The following is a 791-nucleotide window of genomic DNA, read 5'->3' on the forward strand; positions in this document are numbered from 1 at the left end:
CTCCTTTTTTCCACAAGGAGAGATGTTTTCATTTTACAACGACATTTTGTAATTTATGATAATTTCTTGTAAACAACATGGTTTTTACATGATATGTAAGTGTAAGAGTTTCACTGCAAGAGGTCAAAACCTTTCTCACGCTCATTTAACAGTTCAGCTCTCTACAAGTAGAGGGAGCCCCTGCAATGTTATATGGACTTTTGCAAAAATATAGTTAAAATCGTTCAGTCATTAAATGTCTCACTTCACCACAACGTGGAGAAAGAAACCACAGATTGAATCCTCGGTGTCCTCAGTGGATTTGGGTTCAATGAGTTGTATCCTTACTTCCTGTACCCTCCTCCTCACTTTATGACCCTGCACCCACTCACCGTGCCACCTGTCAGCACGTGGCACTGAACCTAATCTCTTGTCCTTAGAAAAAAAAAAACAGTTCAGCAATCAGGGCCCCAGATGGAGCAGATCAGCGAGGGACGCACCGCCCGCGGGGAGGGGAGTCCAGTGCGCGCGGCCTGAGACTCTGTGGTCACTCTGCTCCGTGACGTGAGAAGGAGCCAAAGGGATTTACGCGCCCGCATGTGTGAATTGTTAAGTCTCGAAAAAACACGCAACAAGCTGGTGGAATTGTGCGATGGAGAAATGACCGCCGGCCGCTTCCCTGCGCGCAAAGATGCACCGAGCGTTCAGCTGCTTTTGCTCGGAGAAGTCCTCTAAAACGTGAGTGATCGGCGTGTGATTGATGGGAAAACATGTAGTCGGGTGTGCGACTCATTAAAGAAGAGGTATCAGTC

This window comes from Pleuronectes platessa, chromosome 3 (assembly GCF_947347685.1).
Source record: "Pleuronectes platessa chromosome 3, fPlePla1.1, whole genome shotgun sequence".
Classification (NCBI taxonomy): domain Eukaryota; kingdom Metazoa; phylum Chordata; class Actinopteri; order Pleuronectiformes; family Pleuronectidae; genus Pleuronectes; species Pleuronectes platessa.